Here is a 10,453-nt window from a genome sequence, read left to right on the forward strand (position 1 = left end):
TACTGCCACTTTTAGTGAGTTTGGTACACATCCAGTGGATAGAGAGCCGTTTATTATGTTCAACATAGGAGGGCCAAGCACAGGAAGCAGCTCTTTCAGTAGTTTAGTTGGAATAGGGTCCAGTATGCAGCTTGAAGGTTTAGAGGCCATGATTATTTTCATCATTGTGTCAAGAGATATAGTACTAAAACACTTGAGCGTCTCTCTTGATCCTAGGTCCTGGCAGAGTTGTGCAGACTCAGGACAACTGAGCTTTGAAGGAATACGCAGATTTAAGGAGGAGTCCGTAATTTGCTTTCTAATAATCATAATCTTTTCCTCAAAGAAGTTAATGAATTTATCACTGCTAAAGTGAAAGTCATCCTCTCTTGGGGAATGCTGCTTTTTACTTAGCTTTGCGACAGTATCAAAAAGGAATTTCGGATTGTTCTTTTTTTCCTCAATTAAGTTAGAAAAATAGGATGATCGAGCAGCAGTAAGGGCTCTTCGGTACTGCACAGTACTGTCTTTCCAAGCTAGTCGGAAGACTTCCAGTTTGGTGTGGCACCATTTCCGTTCCAATTTTCTGGAAGCTTGCTTCAGAGCTCGGGTATTTTCTGTGTACCAGGGAGCTAGTTTCTTATGAGAAATGTTTTTAGTTTTTAGGGGTGCAACTGCATCTAGGGTATTGCGCAAGGTTAAATTGAGTTCCTCAGTTAGGTGGTTAACTGATTTTTGTCCTCTGGCGTCCTTGGGTAGACAGAGGGAATCTGGAAGGACATCAAGGAATCTTTGTGTTGTCTGTGAATTTATAGCACGACTTTTGATGATCCTTGGTTGGGGTCTGAGCAGATTATTTGTTGCAATTGCAAACTTAATAAAATGGTGGTCCGATAGTCCAGGATTATGAGGAAAAACATTAAGATCCACAACATTTATTCCATGGGACAAAACTAGGTCCAGCGTATGACTGTGACAGTGAGTGGGTCCAGAGACATGTTGGACAAAACCCACTGAGTCGATGATGGCTCCGAAAGCCTTTTGGAGTGGGTCTGTGGACTTTTCCATGTGAATATTAAAGTCACCAAAGATTAGAATATTATCTGCTATGACTACAAGGTCCGATAGGAATTCAGGGAACTCAGTGAGGAACGCTGTATATGGCCCAGGAGGCCTGTAAACAGTAGCTATAAAAAGTGATTGAGTAGACTGCATAGATTTCATGACTAGAAGCTCAAAAGACAAAAACGTCATCATTTTTTTTTTTGTAAATTGAAATTTGCTATCGTAAATGTTAGCAACACCTCCGCCTTTGCGGGATGCACGGGGGATATGGTCACTAGTGTAGCCAGGAGGTGAGGCCTCATTTAACACAGTAAATTCATCAGGCTTAAGCCATGTTTCAGTCAGGCCAATCACATCAAGATTATGATCAGTGATTAGTTCATTGACTATAATTGCCTTTGAAGTAAGGGATCTAACATTAAGTAGCCCTATTTTGAGATGTGAGGTATCATGATCTCTTTCAATAATGACAGGAATGGAGGTGGTCTTTATCCTAGTGAGATTGCTAAGGCGAACACCGCCATGTTTAGTTTTGCCCAACCTAGGTCGAGGCACAGACACGGTCTCAATGGTGATAGCTGAGCTGACTACACTGACTGTGCTAGTGGCAGACTCCACTATGCTGGCAGGCTGGCACCCTATTTCATTGTGGAGCTAGAGGAGTTAGAGCCCTGTCTATGTTGGTAGATAAAATGAGAGCGCCCCTCCAGCTAGGATGGAGTCCGTCACTCCTCAGCAGGTCAGGCTTGGTCCTGTTTGTGGGTGAGTCCCAGAAAGAGGGCCAATTATCTACAAATTCTATCTTTTGGGAGGGGCAGAAAACAGTTTTCAACCAGCGATTGAGTTGTGAGACTCTGCTGTAGAGCTCATCACTCCCCCTAACTGGGAGGGGGCCAGAGACAATTACTCGATGCCGACATCTTTCTAGCTGATTTACACGCAGAAGCTATGTTGCGCTTGGTGATCTCTGACTGTTTCATCCTAACATCGTTGGTGCCGACGTGGATAACAATATCTCTATACTCTCTACACTCGCCAGTTTTAGCTTTAGCCAGCACCATCTTCAGATTAGCCTTAACGTCGGTAGCCCTGCCACCCGGTAAACAGTGTATGATCGCTGGATGATTCGTTTTAAGTCTAATACTGCGGGTAATGGAGTCGCCAATGACTAGAGTTTTCAATTTGTCAGAGCTAATGGTGGGAAGCTTCGGCGTCTCAGACCCCGTAACGGGAGGAGTAGAGACCAGAGAAGACTCGGCCTCTGACTCCGACCCGCTGCTTTACTATCTGTACTTACTGGTGGCACAGACACTGTTTCAACCTTTCCTACACTGAATTTTCCCTTGCCTAGCGATTGCATCTGAAGCTGGGCTTGTAGCACAGCTATCCTCGCTGTAAGGCGAGTACAGCGACTGCAGTTAGAAGGCATCATGTTAATGTTACTACTTAGCTTCGGCTGTTGGAGGTCCTGACGAATCGTGTCCAGATAAAGCGTCCGGAGGAAAAAAATAAAATAAATATAAACGGTAATTAAAAAGTAAAAACCGTAAATTTGTCAGGTAGAAAAACAGGTTGGCAACAAAACGCACAGCAACTCGAAAACAAGTCTGCAAGTTGTGACCGGTTTACCCAGTTTATCAGAGGAATGCATGCAAATATTTACACAAAATAGCTCTGTCCTGAAGAACCACGAAATTGAAGGGATGGGATGTGGTGGCTTTACAAACCTCTTCAATCCATGGGACCAGCTCGGTTGTGAGATCTGGGCAACGGCTTTGTTGTTATAATTCAGATTCACTGCCTATTTTAACTCATGGATAAATCTAATTTGAGAAAAAAATGCCGGATGAATCCATGGAGCGGCAGAAAACGACTGAAACGAGCAAGTTACTTCTAGTGCTACTTTGGTTAGAACACCGCAGCTCGCGTAATGACTTATTTATTTTAGCTGTCCTCTCCTTCCGAGATATTAATCTCAGGCTGATCTGTCTACCATGGAGTCAAAAAGAGAATGTCATTAGGAGGGAGAGGGGTAATTAGCCTGTCTTATTAATTGCTCATATCATGTAAATTAAGAGTCTTGGCAAATTGAAATAGGATCAACAACCGTGTTACTAGATGGTAGACATAATACTTGTGTGTGTTGTCGAAGAGGATAAGATAGTAGCGGATGTTTAGCATGTTTTATAACTCAGAGAATGTAATGGAATTATTAATTGGATTGAATCTGGCCGATAATTGATGGTGGAATGAGCTCTCATTCCTTAGGGTATGATAGCATCAGTAAACCACAGCCATAGCAGGCTGGGACACATCTCATCCATTGAAAATATGACAGATCTACATACCAAAGCGAAGGTTAGTGACCCAGTGCTGGCATGTTATGTTATGTTATGTTACAATTGGCTCACAAAGCATTCCCCATTACAGGTTATAATAGGACAATGTTGAAGAAATACTACCTAATGGGGCATACATTTTATCGTTATGGTTCTACATGTCTGTAATTACGAGAGCCCCACTCCTGACAAGCATGTTGTCTATTCCTCAGGTTAAATCTATGATGTCCAGTGTGGGGGGGACAGAGAGGCACAGCATTCTAAGGAACTGCATCGCAGTGCTAGAGGTGTCACTACAGACCCGGGCTTGATCCCGGGCTGTATCACAACCGGCCGTGATCGAGAGTCCCATAGAGCAGCTCACAATTGGCCCAGCGTTGTCCGGGTTAGGCTGTCATAGAAAATAAGAATTAATAATTTATTTTTAACTGACTTGCCTAGTTAAATAAAGGTTAAATAAAATAAGAATCTAAGACCGCATTCAGAAATTATCCAGATCAAGAAAGATTATATAAATGATGGCTTACCTCAATTTCCTAATTGAGCACTGTGATGGGGCTTTGGATGTTTTGGGTTTTCAAAATATGTTTTTTCTGGGCCTCGCAAGTGTAATGACCTGTTTACCTTTTCTGTCAGAGCAGAACATAATCATCTCACTCATTTGCATCTGGCTTTAATAAAAACGCATGATGTACAAACACTGATAGTTAATTGTGTGGCAAATCTTTCCATCTCTTCTTTTCCCCTCTGCTAGACTCGGCCGGGCTTACTCAGCAAAAGGCAAACATATATACACACAAAGGTGTGTGTATAATGAGCATGCCTATTTATTACACATTAGATTAAGGGGACTAAATCAAATATGCGCAGAGAGGCTGATGTGTTTATGAGCCAAGGCGGGGAAATAGAACAGCTATGATTTCTATCAAGAATTGATGGGACAAAAATGTATGCTGGTAATTCCATAATTATACCAATCGTGTTAGTCAAAACATGCAATTGAAAAAAATCATTGACACTGCGTACCACTTTTGGGGTATCTCCCATGTAAGTGTGATTTCTCTTTAGCCAATTCGTGTAGGAGATGTTTTATGGACAGGTCGAAGCCATTTTTAGCACTGGACCAATTGCAGCTTGTTACACTGAAAAGTAACATGTAGTCACAAATGTACCTATCACTGAACATTTCAGTTGATAGTGTGTGAAAATGTATACTATTGATCATGGTCTTCCCAATGCATTAGTGTGCCTTTGATGTACAAAACATTAGGAACACCTGTTGTTTATTTTACATGACACAGAGGGACCAGGTGAATCCACGATCATTCATTGACATCACTTGTTAAATCCACTTCAAATCAGTGTAGTAGATCCGCCCCTTTTTTTAAATTAATTTTCGCCTGAAATGACATGCCCAAATCTAACGGCCTGTAGCAAGGATATGTGTATTCTTAGTACCATTTGAAGTTTGTGGAAATGTTAAATTAGTGTAGGAGAATATAACACTTTAGATCTGGTAACAGATAATACAAAGAAAAAAACATATTTGAAATGCAAGAGAAAGGCCATAATGTATTATTCCAGCCCAGGCACAATTTAGATTTTGTCCACTAGACGGCAGTGTATGGGCAAAGTTTTAGACTGATCCAATGAAACTTTGCATCAAGACTGCCCAAATGTGACTAATTGGTTTATTAATACATTTTCAAGTTCATAACTGTGCACTCTCCTCAAACAATAGCATGGTATACTAATAGCTACTGTAAAATGGACAGTGCAGTTAGATTAACAATAATTTAAGGTTTCTGCCAATATCAGATATGTCTATGTACTGGGAAATGTTCCTGTTACTTACAACCTCATGCTAATCGCATTAGCCTATGTTAGCTCAAGCGTCCCGGGGGACCCACCGATCCTGTAGAGGTTTTAATTAAAAATAGTATTTTTAAACCTTGAGACAGTTGAGACATGGATTGTGTATGTGTGCCATTCAGAGGGTGAATGAGAAAGACAAAATATTGTGCCTTTGAATTGGGTATGGTAAAAGCTGCCAGGTGCACCAGTTGGAGTGTGTCAAGAACTGCAATGCTGCTGGGTTTATCACACTCACTAGTTTCTGGTGTGTATCAAGAATTGTCCACCACACAAAGAACATCCAGCCAACTTGACACAACTGTGGGAGCATTGGCATCAAAATGGGCCATCATCCCCGTGGAATGCTTTTGGCACATATGGAATCATGTAGGAACCAAAAAAGTGTTAAACTAAATCTAAAAATATTGAAGCGTGGAATCAGATCGGACCATGGTTGAACAGACCTGAGCACGGGCATTTCCTGTTTTAGTTTCTGTCTATAGGCTGAGAGCAACAAAATGGAGTCGTGGTCAGATATACCGAAAGGAGGGTGAGGGAGGGCTTTTTATGTGTCACGGAAGTTAAAGTAGAAATGATCCAGAATGCTGCCAGCCCGGGTCATGCATTCGATATGCTGCTAAAATTTAGGGAGCCTTGTTGTCAGATTGGCTTTGTTAAAATCCCCAGCTACAATAAATGCAGCCTCATGATATGTGGTTTCCAGTGTTCATAGTCCAATGAAGTTCTTTCAGGGCCGTCGAGGTGTCTGCTTGAGAGGGGGGGGGGGGGGGTGTACACGGCTGTGATGGTAGAAAATGCGGTCGGCATTTGATTGTAAGGAATTCTAGGTCAGGTGAACAAAGGACTTGAGTTCCTGTATGTTGTTATGATCACACCCTGACTCGATAATAATAAGGCCCTCGCCCTTCTTCTTACCATAGAGATGTTTGTTTCTGTCGGCGTGATGTGTGAAGAAACCGGGTGGCTGTACTGACTCTGAAAATATCCCGAGCGAGCCATGTCTCTCTGGAAGGCAACCCTTGTTCGAATTTCATCTACCTTGTTGTCAAGAGACTGGACATTGGCGAGAAGTATACTTGGGAGTGGTGAGCGATGTGCCCGTCTACCGAGCCTGACCAGAAGACCGCTCCAGCTGCCCCTTCTGCGGCGCCGTTGTTTTGGGTCACCTACTGGGATCATTGTCCTGGGTGGTGGTCCAAACAGAGCATCCGCTTCGGGAAAGTCGTATTCCCAGTTGTAATGTTGGTAAGTTGACATTGCTCTTATATCCAATAGTTCTTCCCGGCTGTATGTAATAAGACTTAACATTTCCTGGGGTAACAGTGTAAGATATAATGAAGGAGTTCCCACATATGCTGAGCTCTTGTTGGCTGCTTTTCCTTCACTCTGAGGTTGGGTGATTGTGGAGGCCAGGTCATCTGATGCAGCACTCAGTCACTTTCCTTCTTGTTCAAATAACCCTTACACAGCTTGGAGGTGTGTTGGGTCATTGTCCTGTTGAAAAACAAATGACAGTCCCACTAAGCGCAAACCAGATGGGATGGTGTATCGCTGCAGAACGCTGTAGTAACCATGCTGGTTAAATGTGCCTTGAATTATAAATAAATCACAGTGTCACCAGAAAAGCACCATCACACCTCCATGCTTCATGGTGGAAACCAAACGTGCAGAGATCATCCGTTCACCTACTCTGCGTCTCACAATGACATGGCGGTTGGAACCAAAAATCTCAAAATGGGACTCGTCAGAACAAAGGACCGATTTCCACCGGTCTACTGTCCATTGCTTGTGTTTCTTGGACCAAGGAAGTCTCTTCTTCTCATTGGTGTCCTTTAGTAGTGATTTCTTTGCAGCAATTCGACGATGAAAGCCTGATGCACGCAGTCTCTCTCAAAACAGTTGATGTTGAGATGTGTCTGTTACTTGAACTCTGTCCAGCATTTATTTGGACTGCAATCTGAGGTGCAGTTAACTCTAATGAACTTATCCTCTGCAGAGGTAACTCTGGGTCTTCCCACAGCGCTTGATGTTTTTTGTGACTGCACTTGAAGAAACTTTAAAAGTTCTTAAAATTTTCTTCATTGACTGACATTTCTCTTTGTATATTTGAGCTGTACTTGCCACCACCCCGAGCTGACAAGGTACAAATCTGTCGTTCTGCCCCTGAACAGGCAGTTAACCCACTGTTCCTAGGCCGTCATTGAAAATAATAATTTGTTCTTAAGTGACTTGCCTAGTCAAATAAAGGTTTAAAAAAAAATAGCCTGATTTGGTAAAAGACCAAGTCCATATTATCTTCTCTATACCAACTCTACCTTGTCACAACACAACTGATTGGCTCAAACGCATTAACAAGGAAAGAAAGACAACAAATTAACTTTTAACTGTAAGGTTCTGCTTTTCTTTTCTTAGTCAACTTTGTCTGCTTTTCTTTGCGTTCTGGAACGTAGCCCTGTCTTTATTTTTTGTTCATTTATTTCACCTGTGTTCCTTTCTCACCTGGTCTCATAAGCTCCTGATTTAGTTCAGTTCTTTCTGTTTGTATGGTTGTGAGGCATTGTTTGTTTTTGATTGCCTGCGACCACAATTCCTGCCTTCTAGAAAGGCTTAAGAAACATCAGCCATGCTCTGCGCATGAATCTACACATTCTCACTGAGTATTCATTACATAAACAAGGCAGATCTCTTAATTGAAATGCATTCCAAGTGACTAACTCATGAAGCTGGTTGAGGGAATGCCAAGCGTGTGCTAATTTGAAGAATCTCAAATAAGATATTTTGATTTGTTATTAAACACTTTTTTGGATACTACATGATTCCATATGTGTTATTTCATAGTTTTGATGTCATCACTATTATTCTACAACGTAAAGAATAGAAAAAAAATAAAGAACCCTTGAATAAGAAGGTCTGTCCAAACTTGTGACTGGTACACATATATATATAATTTTGTTAATATAAAACTCTAAACTAGCTTGAAGCAGTGCCAGGCTCTTAGCAGCCTGGCTCAGTAGCAAAGTTTTAGGTCTGCAACAATCTCACAGGAACAGACTAATGTTCTTCCAAAAGTTTGACTGTAATCCCAGCCAAGCCATGTCTAGTCAGTAAAGTAGCTAACAGCAAGATAGTTTGTTTTCTTTATTTTCAATGGCAGATATTATAAAGTGTTATATTTAAGACAGTCTCCATATAGAGAGCTAAAGCTAAGACAAGGGCCCTTATACTATTTACCCAATCCAAAAACCTTCAACACTATTAGCTTGTCTGGAGGACAGCAGTTGTCATCCCCAGAGACACTTTTAGCTTGAAAGACCTCATACAAACAGGCCTTGATAGACTTTAATAACATCCAACATCTTCCTCTGTAATGCCGCTGAATGGATAAATCGAACGCCAACTATCGCCCAGCTGGAATACCCAGTTGGAGCAGCAATAGCATGCAATGACGTCCCTCGTTATTTTATTTAATAACAAAAGCAAAACGAGAGGACCTGAGTGAAACCATTTGTCTTGTGTGGCGGGCATCGTCGTAGCTGGCCCTGCTGAGACTGCTTGTACACAGCACAGCGTCTGTCGGAGCCCCATGTGGAGACAGGCTGCAACCCACCACCCTGGGGGCCGAGTGCGATCCATTCAAATCGGTCACGGAGCCATTTGGCTGTAGACTCAAGTTGTTAATTTGATCAGGGGCTGAGGGGGAAGAGAGCTCACCCAAAGTTTCTTCTTTGTCAAAGGGGGTGAGTGCAGTGTGTGTAGTGCAGTTGACTCCCAAATTAAAGGGACTTTATTAATCAAAGTGGCCTGTCCTAGTGCTTTTGATGGTGATTGAAGATGAAAATGCAGTGACAGTCAGTGGTATCATGCTCATAGGGGGCACAAAGTCAACTGCTCTTTTAGATTTCTACAGTTTAAAAATAATCTGATGTTAAATGAATTACTAACTTTTTGACGACAATACCTTTTGTGCAGTATTGTGGGTGGAGGAGTGTAGAGTGACACACAGCATTTGATTAGTTGCCGGTGATGGGTAGGACTCACAGGAGTTAATATATGTTTGTAAATCAATTTGATCAAGCTACAGTATGTAGCAAATTGATTCCTTCTTGATTAATACATATTTTGTTCTTCCTCTGTAATACTAGCCACCTTGCAACTGTATGAAGTTGGCTTTAGCTAGCTAATCTCCCAACCTCCTAACTAGCTACCAAGCCTTTTCAAGCTACCAATCAAGTTAGAGTAGCTTGTCTAACTAGCTTAGCTGGCATGCCTGCTTACAAAGCGCTAGCCTTTGAAAAGCAAGCATTTGCTTAGTGTACTGAGTAAGACTCACATTCATTTCAATCTTTTACCCAGTTTGTTTGCAGAGAAGCACATTTAGTTTACTTAAAACAGTTTTATTTTTTATGCACAATTCTCCATTCCAGCGCTATGTAATATTTTGTAGTAAAACCCGTTCATCAATATTACATGAGACAAAGTCCAAAAATTAAGACAAAGTTATTTGCTTTGGCAAATTGTACTTTCTTGCTGAGTTTAAATGATCATCACTCTAAAGCGAATTCTTAAAGCCCTGTCTCTCACCCGAAATTGTTCAAGGAGCATAATTGTTTTAAGGCAAAACAGGTGTCAACTTAAATCAAATCAATGTTTTATGGATGTGACAATGAGCACAATAAATTGTGGGGTTCGATCAATTGAAAGAGGGCCAAGGAGACTCTCATTCTTCATTCCAAATTCATTTCGTGTTGTGTCATTTTCATCCTTTTCAGTTCTCTTGCGCTCCAGTCTTTAGCTGAAATGAAATTGTTTTGCATAATGAAAAGGAGATTACATTTACTGTACAGAAATTAGACATAACGAATTCTCTCTTATGGAGAATAGGGTATAAACCACAAAAAGCAGGGAGACAAAAAGAGAAGTGAAAGACGCAATTACACAGCGCCAATAAACCTAATTCCTCCACGTACCAATACCAAGATCGGAGGCTCACATTATTTTTCATTCCTCAACGCCACAAAGGCTCATTCAAAGCCGCAATGAGTCTTACAACACAACAATTCCTGTAATCGCCAATGCGTCAAAAGTAAAAGGACAATGTAGGCAGCCCTGTGGACAGCTCCTTCCTTTCGCTGGTATTGCTAATTACATTTCTATTATCATGCTAATGCCAAGTCTCAACGTAGAATCTCATCTTA

The sequence above is a fragment of the Oncorhynchus mykiss genome, chromosome 17, assembly GCF_057628025.1.
Source record: "Oncorhynchus mykiss isolate SJ-2025 chromosome 17, ASM5762802v1, whole genome shotgun sequence".
NCBI classification, from domain to species: domain Eukaryota; kingdom Metazoa; phylum Chordata; class Actinopteri; order Salmoniformes; family Salmonidae; genus Oncorhynchus; species Oncorhynchus mykiss.